Source organism: Neopelma chrysocephalum, unplaced genomic scaffold, assembly GCF_003984885.1.
Source record: "Neopelma chrysocephalum unplaced genomic scaffold, ASM398488v2 Primary Assembly neopelma1_70, whole genome shotgun sequence".
Classification (NCBI taxonomy): domain Eukaryota; kingdom Metazoa; phylum Chordata; class Aves; order Passeriformes; family Pipridae; genus Neopelma; species Neopelma chrysocephalum.
Window position 1 is genome coordinate 4472844 of NW_020897730.1, and position 22375 is coordinate 4495218.

Here is a 22375-nt window from a genome sequence, read left to right on the forward strand (position 1 = left end):
CAGAGGACCAAAACAGGTCAATGTCTCAGAAGATAACATTGTCTAGGAATGACCAGCAGTCATCCTGATAATATGAAGAGAGGCTGTCTTGGAGGATGAAAAAACTGGCAGAAGAATTGCCATTTCTAAGCTCTGGAAGCTTGATTATTGTAGAATTACTTGCAAAGGAAATTTTGTCATTTTAAAATGAAGAAATCCCGATTTGACATTTGGTAAATCAACTGTACAACTATATTTATGTAAACACAGAAACTGTGGAATGCTCTGATGTGTTGTTATTATGTGAGGGTAAGAGATCATGACTAGCAGTTTTCAGGGGTTTTCCTCTATGGCCATAGAGTCTGTTTGCTTGAAGGGTAGGAAAGCACACAGAAAACACTGCAAATCTCTTCAGAAGACATCTAATCAAATTTGTTGTTAAGGACCTTTTCCAACCTAAATGGTTCTATGATTCTGTGCTTCATTACAAAAACAGAAGCTGCACACTGCTCTTCCTGTAGCCCTTCTGTGCCATTATCTGTGGAGCTGCTATCCTCAGTTTGCAGTAGCAGCTCCTGCCAAGGTCTGTGTTGCTGTGAAGTCTGTGTGGAGTAGCAGCCTCAATGGTCCAAGGGTATTTTCCACCCCCCTTGCTGACACATAGCTGGTGTGACCCTGCAATGAGGTGGGCAGCAAAACAGGGCAGGATCACAAAGGGTGGGATGATTCAGTTCTGAAACTGCAGCTTACAGCACATTTTCTTTGAGGGAATGTGCCAGAGGTGTGGAGGCCTTTGTCCTGGGGGTGATGCTGTTCCCCACCTCTGTACCACTGACAGCAGGAGCTTTTCTCACTGTTCTCAGGCTGCAGCAATATTGTGCCTTTTCACTGGAAGCTGTGCTGAAGTGTTGGTGATTTTTTTTGGCGTTCTCTGCAAAACTTAAGTGACTTGCAGAATTTTAACTGAAGGAGAATCCTGGTTATAAATGGCCACCATGACCTGAGGAGGCCTCTTGAATGAGAGGACCATTAGGGCAGAACAACAGCTAGCAAAGTCTATCTCTCTTAAGTGTCCTAAAACTGATCTACCTCTTTGGCTTTCAGGTAAAGTGAGTCTGAAAGCTTGTCTGTGAGGTTACAGCCCAGTGAGGGGTTAGGCAGTGTCCCAAGTGAACAAAGCTGTGCCCAGATTAGCACAGGACTGTTTTAGATAGAAAAGTTGTGGATGGAGAAAGTTTTTCTTCCTATGATAGAAAAAGTCAAAGAGTACATAATCTGAAAGGGGAATTCCTCTGTCTAGTGGACAGAGGGACAGGAAAACCCAGAGTTTGGGTACTCTGGAATACAACAGGAGCAGTGCTATGTCTCAGGGAGGAGGGATATTTCTCTGTGGAGGAACAGGGAGAGACAGAAGCAGGGGGGTGGTAATGAAGGTGCAGGTTGGTAAGCAAGGGATTCTTAAAGTGTCCAGGTTGGGAGGGCTTAGGAAAGGCATATAAATGAACAGAGAAGGAAATCACAATATAATGAGGAAGAGGTGTATGCACCACTGTTTGTGTTGATACAACTTCAGCACAGATTTTCAATGATTCAGCTTTGTTTCTTTGAATTAAAAACTGTTTGGGGCCTGGTTGCTGGCCTGTTCTGCAATTTTTTCTTGCAGGCAAAGGAGAAATTACACATGTGATTGCAGCATGCTATGGAAATATTTGAGCTTCCTAAATTCTAGATAACCCAAGTGTTGGAAGTAATCTTTCCACAAGAATTTGAAGATCAACCCAGTTAAATTTATTTAGCAGGCAGGTTGTTAGTGTTTTGCAGCCTTTGTGTAGGGCATCATGCTGCTGTGATCAATCTACTAAACTGTGTGGCTTTGATTTAACTATGTAGCAGTCACAGCTTTGCAAAAGTGTCTTGAATGGAATATCTTGTCCAGAGCCAGCTTCTACATGAGGGCATGATGACCTACTTTGGCAGGGAGACTGAAGAAGTCAAGGAGCAGAGGAGTCAGATTTCCAAAAATACCTATGGAGCTGAACAGATTTGAAGGAATCTTCTTGGCCAACATTGATATATTGTGGCAACCCTGTGTCCAAAGGAGGGACATCCTGGTTTTGGTACAGTGTCTATCATCAAGAGCTTTGTGTTTTGTTGAGCCTTAAGCATCAGTTTAAGTAAATCATGGTGATTTGTTGCTTAATATTCAGTCATGACTGTTCAAGGCTAACAGTTGTTGTTTACAGAATAACTGTGGTGGGGGTACTGGTTGACATGTGCTGTGCTTGGGCAGCAGGGTGAGAAGATGGAATGCTCCCTTCCCCTGCCACCCCTTAGAAGGCTCAAGTATAGAAAGAATCCTTAGGAAAGTCTGCAGTGGCAGTAGGGAATTAGGAACCTGGAGAAGATGAAGTCATACCAGGGAATATTTCTGCCCCCATCATCCAAGGTTTCCTCACACACAGGCTGCAGGTCAGAACCCTGGGCAACCCTCCTCCTGCCCCCACCTCTGCCAGGGCTCTGCTGGGCATGCTGTGGAGGAGGCCTTGGTCCCAGGTAAGGGTTGGCACAGGTGTGTGAGTGTGTGTGTATGGAGTTAGAGAGTGGGGATGGAAGGGGCTCATCTTCTTGGTATTCCTTCTCGTGTGTCTACACGAGTATGGAGCCTGTTAATTCTTACACCTGACAAAACTCTGCAGGGATAAGATCAGCTGATCACAGTTGCAAACACGTGGAATTTATAATAAGCAGTGAGCCTGCTTAACCAAGTGGGAAACAACTGGCTCATAAGAGTGAACAGTACACTGATTATAGGAGAGCTGGAAAATCCTGGTCATGGAAAACCTGCATAACTCCAAATAAATAGCAAGACTGGTGAATTCATGTGCTACTTCAGAACCTAGGTTCTACAGAAAATTTGGAGCTGAGGTTTTCCACTTCTGCATCTAATTGACCTATCTGATCTTCTAGCTTACTCTCCTCCCATTGTGCAGCTGTTAATGTGGCTCCCAGCTCCCAAAAGAGTGCACAAAGGGCACCTCTTTTTTTTGTGCACTCAGCTTTCCAGACACATGCTTTACAGCCTGAACACCTGTGTGTATCGGAGTGCTGGCTTCCCCCTCCTGCAAGCACAGATGTCACGCTCAGAAAGTGCACTTGCTGACTTTGTGCTGCAGAATAGCATGGAACCAAATGAAGGCAGCTTTTGGGAAGCTTGATGTAAGAGTATCCCCCCGCAGCTCTGACATGCCTTGGAAAGGGGATGGAGTTGTACATTTTATTGCTGAGGGCCCATTGTGCCCAACTTGATGAAATCACTGGCAGTTTTTTGCTGAACTTACCAGACTGGATGTCTCTTGCTCCTATGCCTTGCTTTGGTCTCTGTCTAACTGAGGGGAGATAGCCAAGGTCCTGTGTGTAATGTAATGTGAGTGCCTCTTGCAGTGACTCTCTTTGCCAACATTGTGTCTCGTCACCGCCCATCAGAATTCTGTGAAACAGATAACAGAAAACTGCTCCCAAATTTCCAGAACATGTGGAAGTACAAAGAAAGGCCTTGCTCTTCAGAGGGTGTCTCTTATCTTCACGTTAGAAATAGGAGGTGTTTATTTTTCAGACCTCTGCTTTTCTGGCAAAGTTGGGTAAAATTGGCCAATGACTTCAGAAGTTACTGGAGGAGAGGGAATTTATAATCAGACACAGACAAGCTGGCTTTATGTGACTGTGTGAGCCTCATTTCTTTAGGAAACCATGGTAAAATATGTGGATAAAGTTGCAGTAATATTAAGGTTAGAGTTCATGCTGGCCTGTATTTCTCTCTCAATTTTTCTAGCATGACGGTGTTAGTCAGCCTGGAACTTTTGGAAACTTCTTATTCCATATGCTGAAATTTTTCAAACCTAGCTTCTCTGTCTTCCCTCATTTTTCCTTGCTGAGTTTAATCATTAGGTGGGAAAAAAGTGAACACTTTAAAAACAGAGGACCTGATGTGAAAATGTTGCCGGCTAGATTTTTTTTTTTTTTTGTAAAATACTTAATGTTGGCAGAACTTTCTGATTCATTATGGTCCTAAACCAGCATTAAAGCCTTCTGGCTAAATAGGTTCCCTTGTGGCTTGCCAGAAGTCCTGATCACCTTGATGATGTTACTTAGGAAAGATGCTCTATATCTGGGAGCAGGGCTGGGTCCTGTTAAGCGTGGTCAGGGAGAGTGTGTTCTTTCAATCTTGTTTTTTCATTTGAACCTCGTCTGTTGAACTATAAGGTGACTATAAGAACTATAAAGACTGAAGCATAAGAGAAAGAGGTGGAAGTGTTTTAAGGTGGAGAAAAAAACATTGCCTGACATATGTGGATTTTGTTTGCAAGGCTGGAAAAGGTAGAACTGCCCACGTAGGAATCAATTCACAGCTTTTTGCTTGTCACAGCACATCAGATAGGTACAGAAGGGACGAATAGAGAGGTACCTGTTTAGCCATGATTTCCTCATCAGGTTCAGTCTATGTGGGAAAAGGCAATCCCTTTGTATGAAGTGTAACCTTTAGCAGCCTTTGGCCTCCTATATTGAATAATGGGATGATAGCAAATGTGGCAGGAGACATTCAGGCTTATTTGCTCCTACAAATGAAACAGCCTTAGGAAGGAAAAAAAAAACCCTTAACAGAATTAGCTAAAACAAACGTGTCAGACAAAATTGTGCTTTGAATGCATTATAAGCGCTTACTCTCTTGCAGTCAGAAAAGACAGTCAGGTGTTGATAGCGTGTAGGAGGCAAGAGCTGTTATTAGTGAGTGGGAAGAAACACATTGAGTGTGGTGTGGGAGTAGGGCAGATGGGAATGAATCTAGAGGCTCTTTTGGAATCACTCATTGTGAATCATCTTACTCTGAAAGCCTCCAGTGAACAACACTGTCATCCCCCAAGGTCCCACAGTCGTGCCTTGCTGAGCATGGCATTGGGAGGATGTTGAGTCAGCTCTGTGTGCAGTAGTAGTATGAGATGTTCAGTGAGGAGTTTAAGTAACTACTTCAGCCAAGTAGGTTGTGACTACAATACACAGGTGGGATGCATATCCGTTCATTCAAGCCATCTGTGGAATGAAGAACTGGTAGTATTGTTATGAGGTAGTTCAGAGTGTCTGTGCAGACCCATTAATGGAAAAATTTCCACGCTCCTTTGTGAATGCAAAGTCTTTGTTGCCAAGAGTCTGGCTGTGCAGGATACGTGGTGGGAACCATAAAAGCATGTCCAAATGGCCTAAGATGTGCCTGAAAACGTGTAACAAGAGAACTCTTCCTTGGACTTGACACACATGCTGTGTGCTCTGACTGGAGACATATGGTGATGGCTTTGGAAATCTGGTCCTGGCCTGGCAGACCATGGTGTTGCCTACACCGTGTTTTGAGAGGCACTCCAAGCTGTCTGTCCAGGCTCCCAACAGCCACAAAATGAAGGAAGCAACAACAGATGGACTCAATCCAGCAGGTTTGGTACTGGAGGTGTAGGCACCCCCCCAGTTACACAAACGTGAGTGTGCCACAGTCTGGGAGTGAGAACCCTGTGAAAAGTGGCAGAGCTGCTAAACAAAAGCTTGTGTCTCTGACCATTAGGTGACAATTTGATGTCTCAGCAGCTTGGAAAAAGCAGGAGCAGTAGGACTTGCCCAGGACTCCCTGACCTCCAGGGCTGTGCTGGGTGTTTGTACGCTGAAGGCATCTGGTGGTTTATCACTGAGGCGCAGGGCCCTTTGGTGAGGACCTCTTGGATTGCTGCTCTGGTACTATCTTTTACCAGTGTCTTTAACCTGTCACCACAAAATAGCAAAGTTGAAGAAGAAAACTTATTTAGACACATGTCTGTAGAGCAAGTTTATGACTTTCACCAATTATACTGTGCTGTGTATGCTCAGCTGTGTATTAAAACATGCCTTGCAATCTGGAGAAAACAGTAAAAGCTGTGAGGACATGCTTCCTTTATCTTTTCCTGGGCTCTTCAGGAAGAGCACTAACAGTCACTGGGTTAATTCCCGATTTTTGTTACTACATTAGGGCTGCACTGGGCCAGCGAGAGTCTCCCTTTGGATATTAAAGGTAGGCACATTCTTGGAGAATAGAAAATACCAGCAGAATCAGATTGATAGAGAGCTTAACACAATGAAGCTTGTTCTCTGGTCTTGTCACAAATCCATTAACTTATTCACTAATGGATTCTAATTCTGAACTTTTTTGATCATGTTTGAAAAGAAAAGAATATATAATTATACCAGACTGTTGCTTGCAACATGCACCTTCTGGTTTGTTGCCTTTATTTGTTGCTGATAGTTCTTGAAGCTGTATTTTTACTTCTGCTGCTTTTGTCTGCTAATCTAGTTTACCCCCAAAGGACAAGAAAAGATCTATTTTACAAATTTACACTTGAACTTCCTAGCACAAAGTGGTGGTTCTGCTCTCAGGTTTCAGGAATGGTGATGAAAGGTATTTGCCACAACACTTGTGAAATTTAAATGAAAATTAGTCTCTAATTAAATTATTATTATACTTCATATGTAGTAGTACATTTATTGGATATTCTTATGGAGGCTTATTATGGTGGGATTGTGTGCTATTTCCTGACCTTTGTCATTAATTTTGCCTTAGACACACACATTTATGTAATGTTTATCTATATACATTGATGGGGAGCTAGCTAGCTAAATATTAATATATTTATAGTTTGTTTCTGGGCAACTGTTGTCCTATCTGGGGGAAAAAAAAGAAAAAGAAAGATAACAGGAAAATATATTTTAATTTCTAAACTATCATGTGGCTGAAAAGTGGGGACAGGAGAGAGGAGGCAGAAAGGAAGGAAGAAAGGAATCAGTGAATAGTCATAATGGAGAGGTGAAAATACGCATCTTAAAAAAACCAATAAAAGCTGTAGATTCCTTCTGTGTTTTTATGAAGCCTTGAAACAATTTAAAATATGAAAAACTTAGGCTAATTGAAAACATTATATTGATTGGCCCCAATTTTCTTTCTTTCTTTGTTCTCAATCCAGCCTCTCTCATTATAGCTTCTTAAAATAAATAAATAAAAACTCTTTCTATAAATATCTGAAAGAGTCATTCTTATATAATAGCCCTTTCTTGCAGCAAAATTTATCATTATAACAATACTGTAGTAGTTTTGCTGGCAGAATCACAGCCAATCAAAGCTATTACAATAATGGAACATTTCATGGTTTTGAAAATTGAATGTGTAACCATGGCACTGAAATGTCTCTTAAATCATATTTGGAGATGTATTTTTCACCAAATGATTTGCACATTATCTCATTCCATCTGAATTTTATTTTCATCAATATTACACCATTGATTTTTTTCCTTTTTTTGTTTCTGCATCAATTTTGCAATAGAACTTCCCATCTGCTTTCACTTTTTGCAAGTTTGATCCTATTTGTTCACGAAGCAGATCTAAACCTTATTTTATCATGAGGCATAATTTAACAGCTGACTAATGGTCAAGCTGTAAATTACGCTGTAAATAACAGCATGCTTAGTTGCAGGAGTGAGTAATACTGTTCTCAAAATTAGTAGTTGTACTTGTTTCAATACATAGGAAAGTGGCTGGTGTAGTCATTGTTCCAAGACCTGGAACCAGCTCAGGACACATGAATCCTCAGGAATTTTACCTGTTGGCAAATCATGGCAGCCAGGCATTTTTGAGTAAGAAAGATAAAAATCTGCAGGTATTTGTTCTCTGTACATGTGCTGAGCCTTTCCTAAGGTGTTTGCACATACCTGGGAGCTGTTTTTGGAAAGGAACTAACATGGAATCTCATCTTTGCTATGAACTGTATCTGTCTTCTGTTTACAGGAACTTTATAAGGTTTGTTAGTAGAACTCTGGACAATCAGAAGAAAAGATAAAATAGAAACTGAAAAACACAGAGAAAATAAAAATATGACAGTCAAACAGCAGTGGGTCCAGACACACTCAAGGTAGTTCCTGCTGGAAGGTGGGTGCAGGCACTAGACAGGGTTGGTGTGAGTTTGTTTCATGAAAATGATCTGGGTGCATCAGAAGAGCAGTAGGGTTGAGTAGTTTGGGTGTAGGTCCACCAGAATGAAGCTCTCTGGGCTGGTACATCCACAGACTGCTCTATGAGGTCACATAGACTCACTGTTAGGGGGTCACTGTTAGCCTGGGATTTCCTCACCTTTGGTGTAGGGATTTCAGTTCTATTCCAGGGCACTGGCCTAGTGGTGGGGTTGTTGGCTGCTCTTGTAGAGTGATTTCTCCGATCAGAAATGCCACCTTGTACCCAAGAAAATGTTCCAGATAAAGTCAGTGTGTATATTCCTGCCAAAAGCTTTGGTTTCAACTAATTGACATTTTCTTTTGAAAAACAACTTAGGAAATGACCAACCAGCTCTGGTTTCGCACCCTCTGATCTGTCATCTTTGACCTGTTTAATGAAATCAGGGTTCCACTAGTTCTTGCTGCTGGGCTTTTAAAAATCTTTTAAGCTGCCTTTTGCTTTCCTCTAGATTTCTCTCTTACTTGACTCATCTGCAGCTATTTCCCTCTCCTTAGGGAGAACCCTGATCCTGTTTCAGTCTTTTTCACAAAGGCTGCCTGCTGGTTTGCTGGCTTTTCTCTCTGCTCTTTTTCACCAGAAGTGCCCATAACTAAAGTGTAATGGGAAAAGAATCGTTCCAACCTATTTGCAAACTCAAAACAGGATTGTATTCTGGAATATCAGGCTGGTATTTGGGAAAGGTTGAGATCACAATTTCTTATGAGGTCTGGATATGATTCCGGAATCCTGAACCCTCTATCTGGTTGGTGCTTGCAGTACTGTCAGCAAACCAGTACCCACAAGTAGTTCTAGCAAAGAAGCCATTCATTATTCTGACTCATCAGAAGCTAAGATTTTGCATATTATGATTCCTACTTTTTTTTTTTTAGGAGCTAAATTATTCTGGTTTTAAAATTAATAAAAAATTAGTATCTTTTACCCTGGTTGTCACAGCATCCTATTTCCCCAAGTAACCAGATTCTTTTATTCTAGACTTTGGGTGTTTGGAACTGCGAAAGGTAATTTCTTTATATGGTATTTTATGTTGAAAAGGAATAACAACACCTGATGGGTAAGGGAAATGTGGAGGTAGTTGTGGATGTGCTGTGCTTCAGTGAACAAAAGTATTTGCAAATCTACTTGCTGTGATATATTAGATTGCAAGAACACTTTACACATATCTTTTTCAATGTGCCCATAAGTTACACAGGGTAGAAAAACTCCTCTAACTAAAACTGGCAAGTGTTCAGAAACCACAACTATTCAGTGTATTGCCTGACCATTTTTAAAATGTATTTTGCACTTTTGGTAGATGTTGTAATGCATTCAGCACAGTGTGAAGTCTTGGCATAGATGCTGGATTCTAAATTAAGATGAGCTCTGCCTTTTAAAAAAGAAATGTTTGCCTGTGAAATACCTTTGCTATTAAGGGTCTTTGGGAAGGGGGGACAGGAAATGGTGATGATGCCACCAACACCAAGAAAACAGATTTATTTTGAATTTTGGCAAATAATCGCAGCAATGGACAAAGCCCTTCTCAGTGAACGCTGGGTGGGCAGAATTTTATCCTTTTCATATGTTAGTCTCCTTCCCCAAGTACCTCTTAACAGTTAAATGTGCTCTTGTATTGTTCATATGAAGGTGGCGTGTGATTTGGTAAAAAGTGGGCAGAGGTCTGCCCCACAACATGCTGTGCTTCTGAGGTTGGTTCCTCCTCTGCAAATTGCACATTTCGTGGGGACTGGGCTGGCCACTGGCTAGGGAAAGCCTTTGGAATTGCTGATGGGTTGGCTGACTCTGCCAGAACCCTTTCAGTGAGCACAGATCCAGATAAGGGTGCAGAGCAGCCAAGGCTGTGGCTGACAGCAGTGGGATTTGCTCACATTATGTGTGTCCATGCAAAACCTGTAGTGAGCTCCATATAGGTGTGGCAGTGTGAAAACATTATTTGAGTGCATTTGAAGAGGGCTGAACAATTTGCCATACAGATGGGAATTCTTTCCAACTCGTGTCAAGCTGGAGATCTATTGCTCCCTCTCAGTTTCTTGAGTTATGTGTTTTGTCTTTTAAGTTTAGTTGTCCTTGAAGGAGCCTATGGAACATCCCCATCCTCTCTAGAGATATGAACAGGCAAAGTAGGATCTTTATGCAAGCCCTGGTGTGGCTACCCTCCACACTCTGCCAGTGCTGCAGCTCAGGAGGAACAGGTGAGAATTTTATAGCTGTGATGTGAGGAACTGGTTCTTGCTGCTGCACACTGCAGTGACTGTTACAGTATTTTTTCACACAAGGAAAAGTGTACGTTAGCCCTGCTCTGCTTTAGATGTAAAATACAGTGTTCCTAGAGTACTCCTGTGAGAAAGAATCTGGAGCATAGCTGTAGCCTCTCCTGCAGCAGAGAGACAAGTTGCACCTAGTAGCTTTGGCCTCAGCACTTTACTGTGCTGAGAATAATGTAGTTAGTGAAATCAGTGCTAAAATGAGGGCAGAGTTACAGGGTATCTTTATTCTCTGACAGTCAGCATTGACTGCGAGATTTGGCTTAAAGTAGTATCTCCATTATGTTAAGTCAGGTTGTGGCTGATTGGTGTAAGAAAACTTTTCTCATGCTGGGAGCTGATCACATTTGAACTTTGACCATGCTGCTTCTGGTGGTCCTAATGGGCCTCAGAAGTCCCCAGACTCCCTGCAGCAGGCAGAGGGTCTGGCTGGCTGTGTGTGGGGAGCAGGTGTATGGCCTTAAAGTGGCAGTGATGTAGCTCTAGTGACTGCTGTTCCTGCCTGCTCTGGGCAGTGCAATGTTTTGTGCATTCCTGCCAAGGGTGGTCCTTGTTTCTGTGCTTCAGAGTGGTCTCCTCATTAATATGGTTTGACTGTGTTACCTCTGTTGTCCCCTTCCATATATGTTCCCCCACATGTGCTCTATCATGATTATGGGTGCAGGGCTCACTCTGGGAGCCAGTGAACTTTACGGTGCCCCTCTGACACTGCAGTCAGGTTGTGGTGGGGAGGTGGGTATTGCACCAGCCGAGCTGAGTCCCTGTTTCTCCTGTCAGCCCTGCAGTGTGCTGCTGCTTCTGCAGCTGTGTCGTGGATCAGAATAAAGCTAAATTGGTTTGTTTATTAGGGCTCCAGGGAGATGTTTTGCAGTCCTGGAAGCTTGTCTCATGTGTTTCTCTTGCAAGCACCATCCCTCTCTCACAGGGTATGCCTCTGAAGTCCTTCCAGCCGCTGGCTGCACCTTCTGAAGTGTCCTGCTGGGAACCTGCAGCCCCATCCCTGGGTAGCATGGCAGGCAGCAGCCACTGCTGCTTTGGGAGCTCCAGCGTATTGTCCTCCTTTGGCAACCCCCTCTGGCTCTGCTTGGAGGCAGGACTGGCTTTGGAGATTTAGCTGGATAACGGCTGCCTGCAGGATGGAAAGATGTCAGTGCTTCAAAGGGGATGAATTGTGGCCCTTGAACACGTTAAGTGTTGCAGTGAGGGTGGAGGTGCCCTGAGCCTGGCCGTACAAGAGGGAATGTTTGCTCCTGCCACCATTCCTGTCCGTGGGTCAGTGGGAGCCGACACGAGCCCCGTGGCCTGGCTGGGAGCACTCCAGGGCTGCCAGTGCTCCACACACTCCCCTGGTGCTGTGCTGAGCCTGGCCCCTGCCCAGGTGTGTTAGGGAGGGGAAGAGGGCTCCATCTGGCCTCTTCTTTGTCTTGTGCACCCCTGGGAAAGGAAAGCATGATTTAGCTCCAAAGCATTAAACAAAAAACCCTGAAAGACTATCCCTCCAGAATTGTCTAACCCTTTATGGCTTAATGTAAGCATGCCTGAGGATTGATGAGGAAAGGATGTTGCTCCTGTTGGTAATTATAAGTTTGCTCCATTCAGTGTTTTTTTATTCTGGTTGTTCCATTTCAGCATTTAGCCTTTGTCTTAGGTGTGTGCAAATGCTTTCTGCTGTGTCAGGAGCTGTACTTAGCTATTCATGTGCTCAAACCCCTGGTAAGACACTTATCCTTTCAGGCAGATCAAAGACATATGTTTGGTCGTTTGGGATAAGTAAGCAGGAAGAAAGGAATCTCTTAAGAGTGATGACATGGTATAACAGCTAAGTAACAAATACACTTACGTACATATATGTGCATGTCCCTCTAATAATTACTGTTGCCCATGACACAGAAATACATTACAATTGAAATCTTTTAGTTAATTACAATGGCTGTCAGTCAACCTGTCTTGCCAATGACATTTTTTCTATTTCAGTGATCAACTCCCTTCTATTCAAGAGACAAGCTTCTGCCAACAGAGAGAGAATATATGAGTTTTAGTTTAAGAAGCAGCATTTAGACCTGGTTGATAAAATTAAAATGCAAAATTCTTCCCTCTCCACACAAAACTAAAGGCAAAAGAGCTAACTGATGATTACTGGTATTAATTTAAAACTGTGTTTCAGTCACAATGTAAGCACGTGATGTCGTCAGTATTGAATAGGAAATATGGTTAGATGCAGGTGCTCTGTTTATTTGTAGATTTCAGTGTGTGGATAGATAAATAAGTTCCAGTTTAGGAACAGACATTTTTGTATACTGGAGTGTTTAGAATTCAGACAAAGAAATGGCATTCAAACAGCAGTGGGTCTGCAGGAGCAGGAGTGTGATATATGGAGCAGATAACATTCAGCAGTGCAGAGACACGTTTGCTCTGTGCAGTGTGGGGCTGTGCAGAGCTGCAGAGGAGCTAGTCTGGATCAAAGCAGGATAATGCAGAGCTAGCCTGAGCTCATTAGCCTGGGCGGGATGCCATGCTAATATATCTATACTACTCCCAGGACCCGAGCTAATGGCTCAGCATGGTGCTATGCTGGGTACTCACACCAGCTGGTGCAGGGATTTCTGCATTGTATAGTGTAGACATGCCATAAGGCACCAGCTCTGTAAGCAAAGAAAAATGAATTAAGGGAAAGATATAGTCCAAGACTTTAAAAACCAGGGATGTTTAAATTTGGGTTCCCAAATCCTCATTTATACACTTGATGAGGAGCCCAGTGTAAATGTTACAGAAGTCAAGGACAGTCTTTGCATTGCCTGCCACAGGCTTTGGATCAAACTCAAGAACTCAAAAGTCCAAAGTACCTAGTAATTCCTACTGATGTGATTTTTCAACACCATTTAATCGTATCTCTGGAAAACAGGCTTGTTGATCTAGTCAGTCAGCTGCTGTGCTGCCTTTTGAATTTATCAGGGATGAAAAGTGACTCCCAAGCTTCTACCTTTGTTCAGGGAATGTTTATATGCAATGTAAAAATAATACTCTGTTGTCCCTCCCTCAAATACAAGGAACGAGTGGTACATGAAGAACAAGTAGTTGGGCTAGCTGATATTATTTAATAATGATCTAACTGCCCACCTCTGGCTGAAGCTTATTTTTTTTTTCTTTACAGAAAAGGAAAAAAAATGAGGGCTCATGTTTAAGTAATTTTTATTGATATTTTCACCGACTTTATTATCTGCACCAGTTTGTTCTTACTAAGACTGTAACTCAGTAAAACAAAAAAACAAAACAGAAAAGAGACAGTTCATGATATAATTGTGGCCCAGATGGACTTGGGAAGTACTGGAAATTGCAAAACTGAACCTGCTGTCATACCCAGTAGAGCCTTAGATTGCTCAGTGAAGAAGAGTGTAGGCACAGCAGAGTCAGTGCACTGTTAATTCCCAACACAGGAGCTGATATCATAGGATACATAGGAAATGCAGAATCTTCCGGTGGGAGTTCTGTCCCAGAACTACAAGTTCTGTCCTATGTCAGAAAACGCCATACAAACACTAGAACTCCAGCACAAGAGGTTGTTTTCATACATTACATATAAGTAACTTTGTCCTACAGTAAGTCTGATCTGGGATTGTTGTGTATGTAGTAACACCTCAGTACTGGTCTTCTCTGTCATCAAAGTCATTGATACTGCAGTGATAAAAACCCCACTAAAATCAAGGCTGGTGTGTTCCTGATTCCCATTCCTCTCCCTCCAGCAGTAGTATACTTGACTTTAGTACTTTCTTTTTGATTCCTTGGATGCTTTTCTATTCCTTGGAAATTATGGCATATGTGTGTGCTTTGAACTAAGTGAAAACATGTAGTAGTATAATATCCAGTAGCATCTTAAATACACTGATGTAAAATTGAGAGATGTATTTTCCAATAGCATTTCTATGATTTTGGAAACATTGGAAGGTAAATTTCTCTTAGAAAAGTCAGTTCTGTAACACAGTTCACAGGATCTGTGGAAATAGTACCTGCTGCAGAATGTCATAATGTCATAAGGTCCTAAGGTCAAATCCCTCTCGGGAAATGGTAAAACATGGCAGCTCAGCTGCGATGTTCTAAAAATACTTGTCTGATGAAGCTGTTACCTACCCAACAAAGATTAGAGTCTTCTGTGGCACAGATGGGAGCATGCAACTGTCTGATTTAACATATGATTAAGTATGTGCCAGTACCCAGAAATCTGTAATCTTAAAATGCAGCTCATGCAGCACCAACAAAATTGTATTTGCAGTCTAAACAAAGAGCTATAAACTGTTGTTGTAATAGTGGTAAATGCTGGTGCTCTAATGTGCCCCAAAGATTGTCAGGACGTGTGCTAGGGGACTGTAAAAAGGATTAGAGAATATGAAAGATGTTTTTGTCAAAATAGGATTTACAATAAATATTAATCTTCCATGTGATTCTAAACTACGTTCCTGGTTTAATCTTGATGATGGCTCTCTAGTGCTTTGGAGCTCACCAGAAGTACTTATTGAGTATAATATTTTTTACAAGTCCCTGGCTGCTTGGACAGTTTCTCTGTATTCCTCCCAGGCTCCTGTCCTTGCTTCCACCCTCTGTAGGCTTCCCTTTTGTGTTTGTTTGTCCAGGAGCTCCTTGTTCATCCACACAGACCTGGTGTTTTTGCCCAACTTCCTCTTTGTTGGGATGCATCTCTCCTGAGCTTGAATATTAACCATCTTTCTTGGCTTCTCTCCAGGGTTTTATTCCACGGTACTCTTGCCAAGCAGATCCCTGAGGAGGCCAAATCTGCTCTCCTGAGGTCCAGTTGTTGTGTTTGTGTGCCCTCTTCAGTGCCAGGGATCTTGAACTCCACCATGACATGGGCACTGCAGCCCAGGTTGCCCTTGAACTTCACATTCCCCACCAGCCCCTCCTTGGTGAGAACAAGGTCCAGCACAGCACCTCTCCTCATTGGCTCCTCTGCCACTTGGAGAAGGAAGTTATCATCAGTACGTTCCACGAGTCTGCTTTTGGTCATTCTGCTTTTCACCCTAAAATAAGATTTGTTGGCACCAAGTAATTTTGGCAAACCTTTTTTCAAAACATTTTTGGAGGATTTGAGAAAAGTCTGTGGTCTGTTGCACTTTCTGACTTTAGAAGTTTGTTTTCAGTTTTTTTATTTCAACTCTTCAATTTAATTTCATTTCCTTAATGCTTTATTTCATTTCCCATTTGAAAGAATTTGTGGTGGGACTTGTGGAGGAATGTGACTACTGCCCCAATTTTCTTTCATAGATTTGAAAATCATTTAGCCTTGTTTCTCATGGGACAGCAAAGCTTTGGAGTTGTGTGTTTAAAAGCAGCTTCTCTTTTCCACTGAGCATGCCTGGTAGAAGGTGTGTTGAGGGCAGAGCAAAGCTGTTGGCTTATTTGGAAAAAGCAGTTTAAGGGATGAATTTACAACTTTTCCAGTTTCAACAGAGAGTCTTGTAGTGTCCTTTTTCTCAAATGTCCCTTTTGTTTATGCTGACTGATGACTGTGCTTTCTGACAGCAAGAACGGATTCTAGAGTTCACCATGTGCCCAGGCAGTCCACCATCTCTGAAGCTGTTTTGTAACACAAAATGACATCTTGTAAAGCCATAGTTATCCCAGCAAAGCAAATGAGGTGTTGCTGCTGCTGCCCGTTTGAGAGGCACCATTGCCTTATTGCTCCCAGAGTCTGAGGAGTTTTACCCAGCTGGCTGAGATGGCCATCCTGTGCCAAGGCTGAATGAGTGGTTGTGTGGTTCAAATGTGTCAGGCAGAGCTGACACTCTTTTAGTGTCAGCACCATTAGCACCACTGGCACCATTAGCCAGTGCTGCTACTGTGAACAGGCTATTTAGGGGCAGGTGTCCTGTAGGTGCACATGACTTTTGACAAGTCACCTGTGGTGGCCTCCTTTCATCTGAAAGGACTGTCTGCCCTACGATCTTCGTGTGTGTGACAACAGACCCAGCAGCAGAGACCTGTGGGCTTGGCTATGGAAGGGCAGGAAGAGGAGAATCTGTTGCTGGGAGAGAGGGAATGGCCTCTTTTTGCCTCACACTTCTACCTCTTAGCTTGACTAAGAGGTATGTAAACAGTTGCTTCTTTTGCTCTTTAGTAGCTTTGTTTAATATTAAAAGCTTTGTTTTCTGCTAACAGAAGGTGTCCTTTGGAAAGGACACATGCCTCCTTCTCTTTTGTTTGATTCTAAACAAGATGGAGAAGAAAGAGGTTTTGCTCTGTGTTTTGCTGACTCAGTGTGTTCACGTTCACAGAATTAGCGTCACTGCTGTTTCTGCTTGTGAGAAATTCGCTGAGGTTTGGGAGAAGGTAAACAGGGGAATGGTGAGAACAGGGGATGCAAATATTTATCCTCCTTTTAATCATGGTTTTTCATTTAAAAAATACTAAGCAGCAAGTGGTTCGGCATTTCCTTTATTTTCCTTATTGGCACATGAGCCTCAACAGTCAGGGAACAATCCTGTGAGAAGATCTCTTGTGTGTATCTGCGATGAGCTATACTGTATGGCACACTCCACAGAGCAACAGAACTTAGATAATGGTTTTTGTTTGCTGTTTAGGTAAGCAATTTAGAAATACAGAAAAAGACTGAGTCATTTTGAGTTTCAGAATGATTGATTTCAGAATGGCTTTAGAAGCGAAATAAGAGTGGTAAAGAAGGGATCCTCTGGATGGCCTGTCTGAAAAGCAGCAGTAAAGAAATGAGATGCAGAAGAAAACAAAACAAAGCTGCTGGTGATGTGAGGGGTGCCAGCAAGTAGGCTTGTGGCAGATGCATGTGGGATTTTCACAGAGGAGTGAGAGCAGTGGTGTCTTCCCCTAAGCATCAGAGAATTTCTGAACTGTATCTTTCCTGTGCTAGCAGGACATCATGTAAGCCATGATCAAGCCTTTGTGATTCCTGTTGTGCTCTTAGCTGGTGTAGTCCCTTGTCCTTCTAGCTGTGGGAAGGCAACCAAAAGAATGAGCTTAATGAGCAACACTGTAACAGTGTGAAAACACACCACTTAAAAAATTAATATTTTATTCTTCTTCTAAAAGACAAGCGATTCTTTAAATAACATAAAACTCCAGACAAATCCTTGTCTTTTCCTTCCTCTTTGTTGTAGAACTGTGGAGGACTCTAACTCTCAAGAGAACACACATTTCAAACCTGGTCAGGAGCCTTGATGCAACTCCCTTGGGTCTGCCTCCTTTGGGCTATGGAGCAGGTGCTCCAGTGGCACTCTGGGGCTGCTGCTGCCCCTTCCTGAGCCCCAGCACCTACAGGTCTGCCCTCCCTCTCTTTAGCAATGGGCTCTGTTAGATAAAGTGAGCTGGGCCAGAAAAGGGAGGTATTAAGAAACCAGCTTGACACTGATATCAGTGCAGTGGGGGTCCTGGCACTGAAAAAAAGGTAGTTTTCAGGGTCATATCACCAGAAAGAGTGCTCACGATTTGGAGATGATGGCACTGGTTCGTGTTGTTCCGATGCCATTGGGGACTATAGGGGAAGCTGGCAACTATATTTTGTTTCCTATCCATTCTGCTGAATCATATCTATCCAAACTCAGCTGTATTTGTGTAAATATGTGTGTATATACATTTGCATACATTTGAATATCTTTTTCCCATATGCTATTCTTAGATGTCTGAATGAATTGAAGAAAAAAGAACTAATACAGAATTAACAAGGAGTTTTAAGATTGTTTTCTATGTGTGTATTTAAACCATGGAGAAATAATTGCTTGGTTGAAAGTATCCAGTCCTAAGGTGTACAGGGATTTTTGTAATCTACAGTTATGTCTCTGCTGGTATAGCAATATAGGTAAGGCAAGACATGTGATGAGGAGCATTAAAATAAATTATAGCATAAATAGGATTATAAAATATTCTTTAGAGATCTGAAGACCTTAACTGAGGAAAAAAGGTCTGGTTTTCTTACTTAAAACTTCTTGACTTCCTTATTGATGTTTTTAATGTCTGGTTGTTTTTTTTTTCCAAAAGTTTGACATATTTGGAGGTTTTGTGAGTGTGATCCCTCTTCTTCCCTAGGGTTGTCATATGTTCAAAGTGAAATATTTTTATGCCCACAACTCATTAGTAGTAGAATCTGGAAAGTTAGGCCTCTGTTTCATAGTTCTCAGTTAGAAAGAAAGGGCAGTGGTAATCTGAAAAAAAATTAATCAAGTATTTTTAGTTTGGATGCTTGGAAAATTGTTATCATTGTGGCAATACTGAAGGATTTTATGCTGGCTGAGCTTACACTGAAATTTCCTGTATGTATCCAAAATACTGCCAAAGAACGTAGGTGCATATGAGAGTTACCCCCCAAAATGTTTCTAATTCAGCATTTTTGTTTATGGAGTTTGGAGATTTCCACTTTTTTTTCCCTCTAACAAGAGTATTTCGGCTACATTGTCTTGGGCTGAAAATACTTTATTTCTATGTGCCTCAGATAAAGGTGCCCTTAATCTTAATAGTTATCTTCTCACTTCCTTAAATGCCATTATGAGAAATTTTTATACCTACCTAGAGATCTGCTAAGTCACTGTATGAGTTTGAGAAATCAAATCCTCAAAGGCAGAGATTTGCAAAAATATTGGACCCTCACTTTTCTCTTGGCAGGGCCCTGCTACTACAGCAGGATCTCCTTTTAGTAAAAGGAAAGACAATTGGATCTGGTTTGTGCTCAGCTCACTAAAGAAAGGATCCAGATCTGGAAATAAAGTGTGACTTTTATTCTTTTTCTGAGCTCAAAGTTTAGGGTTATTTGGATTCAAAGGGCTTGGTTTGGCTGCTCCCAGGCTTTATAAACAATATTAGCTGGTAGGTCGGACTCTAATTGTTTCCATCGGACTTTTTACCTTGAGCACACTCAGGACAACATGAATTCGCTTCCCCATAATGGGAATATATCAATAAACACTATCAAGATCCATGAGCTGACTGATTACCCAGAGTGTGAGGAAAGGGTGAACATGCTTTCCTCATAATCCATAATCCATAGGCATCAGTATCTCTGATATCCAAAAATCCATAGGCATCAGTATGTCTGTTTGGTTGCTTCCCCAGAGGCCACTGATCCTCTCAAAAGGAGCATTAGCATATGCAGCAGTTGTTATTTTGGCAGTAGTTAATGGTCGGCAGGCAACATTTACCTGTGCTTAAAATGTGAAGTTTACGTTGGGGACTTTGGAGGGGTGTAAACGAGTTAGCCAATATATGAAATTTGATGAGAGCTTTGTGCCAATGCTCCTTATGCTTCCTTGAAAGTTCCAGATTAGTTTACATCATTCTGGCCTCCTGGGCCAGCACGGTGATGAATCACTGTGAGAAACCAGACAGAGTTGCTGATAGGATTTCCACAGAAACCCACGTTGAGGAAATATATGCATAGTTTCCTCTGTGGCTATGTTGCCCACTTTTTAGGAGGAAAAAAATCTGGGGCACATTTCGACTTGATACTGAGCATATGCTGGCACGGCTGGAAATGTTTTTATATCTACAATGCTAAATAAAGATGCTCACTTGAGCATTTTGTTTTGGCTGAGTCTGCCCTTTCAGGATGCATGTGTAACCTCTTTGTGAATTACTGAAATAAAGGAATTGCCTAATGCAAAAGAGAAATTCCACAAATATGAAACCCTTGGAATGTTTTCTACATCAGCCATTTCCTTTTTCGCTTGTGCAATGTGTATGGATTGTCAGCCTGATGTGATGTGTGGTAACCAATGTGTGCAGGAGGCTATTAATCTTCTTGTTACAATACTGTGGTAATGTAAGATTTGGGGGAGCAGTGGAATTCTGTTCAAACACTCTCAGCTTGTACTTGTCTGCCTCTATGGATCCTTTATATGCCCTCACAAACCTGAATCTACTTCCTATATGTGTCAGCATGTTCACCCTTTCCTCACACTCTGGGTAATCAGTCAGCTCATGGATCTTAATAGTGTTTATTGATATATTCCCATTATGGGGAAGGGAATTCACGTTGTCCTGAGTGTGCTCAAGGTAAAGAGTATGAGGAAACAATTAGGTCCGACTTACCAGCTATGGGATTAATATGCCTGAGGGCGTGTGTTGTAATTGTTGTAATGTAGGTTTCGTGTTTGTTCATTTATATATCAAAATTTCGTTCTCCAACAACTTGCCAGACAGTGAAGCTTGCAGAATAAAGATTTGTTATACTGCAGTTGAAGTTTAAATAAGTCCTGAGCCAAAAAGGAGAGAAGTCTTAAAGGCAAAAACATTGGAAGAAAAGTGATTTATTAAACTTTTTATTTCCACTGTCTTTGCAATTATAAGCTATCACATTGTATAGAGTTTTTTCCCTACAATGCTAATACTCCCTCTGGTATATGTAGAGTATGTTTTTTTTTCTACAGTGTTTAAAGTCTGAGGCTTTTAGCAGTTTAATCCAAACCAAAGCATCTATATCATGGGACTTGCCTTTAATTCTCTCTTAGATGCTTTTTTCCCTGTATGCCAAATTAGATATCATTCTGAAGGCTTTCTTAATTAACATTTTTTTAATCAATGACTGGATTCTCAGGAGGTTTTTTTTTCTATGCATCATTATTTTTCTCTTTCCACAGTAACTTCACAAGCAAATTAAGTAAACAGAAAGAAACACTTTGTGGATTTTTCTTGTGACAGCCTGCAAACCTGTGAAGTTTTTTTTTTTTTATTTTTAAGTTGAAGCTGCTAATTGTAGAACTGTATAATTAATGCATTATCCACGACAACAAGGTTACATGATTTGTGTTTAGCAAACATGCTTTTTCTGAAGGGTGGAAAAATACATAGTGAAAGCTTATGGAAACACTAAGCTGTTTCTCACCGCTTTGCATGACAGCCAGTCTCTCAACCATCATTAGAGCTGTTTGCCCAACCAGACTCTGAAAGATACCCTGAAAATTGGCTGGAGCTCTGGTACCACCATCTGAGTCCACAGCTTGAAGCTGGCTGTTTAGCCTTCCAAGATTTGCCATTACAGGCAGATATTCTCAGAACTGGAATGTTTGCTCTGCTAATTGGCACATTCCTACTTAGATTTGGTAGGACATGCTGATTTGTAACATGACTCAAGAATTTACTTCTTAATGGGTAATTGCTTCAACTTTCCCAAATCTTTCTGTTTACCAGCCTCCTTTCTTTATTGTGCCTGTCTACTTTCAGCGTTTGTAATCTTCTTTTATTAGCTAGACATCCTTCTGATTATTTCACATGTTTTTCACTGGTTTGAGAATTTCTTTGCTCCCTGACCTTTTCATAAATCAAGTATGTGTTGGCAGGTGCTGGAAGTGATGGAATGATTTCCTTATAGCTTGCAGCAAATGATGTTGTATCAATGCTGACTTTGTTATTGCAGTCATAGAAACGTTTTTAACAAATTGGATAATGCTTTGTGTATTCAGAATTCAAATGCAGTATGTCTAGGGACTTGTCTGCAAACTGAACACTTGGGAGCCCCAGAAATAGTGTGACCTCTTCCAACATGAAAATTAGAAGCTGTCTCATGACTTACACAAGTCTTAATGCATCTCCCAGTTCAAAAAATGGTTGTAAATACCATAGATTTGACTGAATTGGTATTTTTGGCAACTTGTATTCATGTCATTTTTGCCCCTTCACTCCTGATCATTTAATTCTCTTGATTTTAAAATTTTAGTGAAAGAAAAACCATATTGCTATTTTTGGATGAGTTTTGCAGTTATTGCCATTATCATTATGTATTTACTGATGTCTGAGTGTTGGTGAAACCGTTATGTCTCTCTTCCAGATTGAAATATCTGAGGAGGACACTTCTGCTCTCAGGCAGAGTTTTCACTGGGTTTGTGCTTCCCATGCCTCTGTGAAAGTGCTGAAAACTCTACAGATGGCTTTGAAAGCGGTGAGTTTTTTGTCTTGTCTAACAATTTTCTAATGCTTAATTTGATCAGCTTTTACCAGAGTGACTTACCTGGTGCACCAACCTGAGTGTCTTTGTTCACCAGCAGTTAAAATGTGTGCAGGGAGCCACTGAGTAGCACTGTGGGAGAAGGGAAAGCTT

General features: G+C 41.6%; 1 long non-coding RNA gene across 4 annotated transcripts in view; it reads left to right on the top strand.

Moving 5' to 3' along the window:
• The window catches only part of LOC113968999, a 108794-nt gene that overhangs the window by 42394 nt on the left and 44025 nt on the right, over window positions 1-22375 (top strand). For 3 of the 4 annotated variants that reach the window (XR_003534705.1, XR_003534706.1, XR_003534707.1), the window contains one exon: window positions 22106-22216. The exons of the other annotated variant lie outside the window; for it this stretch is intronic. This is a non-coding gene — a long non-coding RNA (uncharacterized LOC113968999). The remainder of the gene's footprint in view (window positions 1-22105; window positions 22217-22375) is intronic. 4 annotated transcript variants of the gene reach the window in all.